Genomic DNA, 947 nt, shown 5'->3' on the forward strand with positions numbered 1-947 from the left:
GATACTATGCTTAAAATATGGTACATGCTAAGATATTAGATTCAGCCACCCTACTTTCTGACATACATATGAGGCTTTAATTTTATTATCAAGCAAAAAATAAAAACAAAAAACACAACCCCAAACAACAATAACAAAGCAAGACATCTGCAGAATTGTGTTATGCTCAATTTGTGGGGGCCCTTGCATATGCCCGACATTTTCTTAGATGCCTTTTTCCTTGTAAGACTGAAATATAAAATGAGTATTTGTCCTTATAAATGGTACAAGTCTCACTTGCACAATGATCTAACTCCTATATATCCAGGGTCATAATACCTTGTATCAGACAAGGGGTTAAGACAGGAACAAGTCAACCCTGTTGTCAGGGAATGCACAGTTTAGTGGAGGAGGTAGAGGAGGTGGACCAGCTAAGAGACAGTTACAAAATGATGTGATGCTTGCTGTTATAGCGGAGTGTTCAGATGAGTCAAGGATTTAATTATCATAGCTGACAATGTACATTTTTATACATGCTCATTTTGACAGTGCATATATTAAAACCGAAGCATTACAGAGACAATTGGCTTGGTCCCTGAACCGAGATGACTTAGAGACTCATGAGACACTTACATTTTTGTAGATAGCCTGTTGTCGTGGAAACATGTCTAGACTTGGTTCCCAAAGGCCTAGGTTTGATTCCCATTCCTACTTTTTATTTCTATTCAGGAAGTTCCTTAACCCTCTCTATGACTCAGTTTCCTCATTTGTAAAAGCATGGTGTCCAGGAGCCACGGCTCATGCCTGAGATCTTTGGGAGGCTGAGGCAGGAGTTTGAGACCAGCCTAGACAACATGTCGAAACCCTGTCTCTACTAAAAATAAAAGAAACATAGCCAGGCGTGGTGGCACACGCCTGCAGTCCCAGCTACTTGAGAGGCTGAGGCAGGAGAATGTCCTGTACCCGGG

The 947-nt window shown here is 41.2% G+C and overlaps 1 non-coding gene across 1 annotated transcript; it reads left to right on the plus strand.

The window, feature by feature from the left end:
* The first annotated feature begins 514 nt into the window (after positions 1 to 514).
* On the plus strand, positions 515 to 619 carry LOC135964476 (U6 spliceosomal RNA). Its single transcript, XR_010576980.1, has one exon. It is a non-coding gene; the product is annotated as a U6 spliceosomal RNA (small nuclear RNA).
* The last annotated feature ends 328 nt before the right edge of the window (positions 620 to 947 follow it).

This window comes from Macaca fascicularis, chromosome 7, assembly GCF_037993035.2.
Source record: "Macaca fascicularis isolate 582-1 chromosome 7, T2T-MFA8v1.1".
NCBI classification, from domain to species: Eukaryota; Metazoa; Chordata; class Mammalia; order Primates; family Cercopithecidae; genus Macaca; species Macaca fascicularis.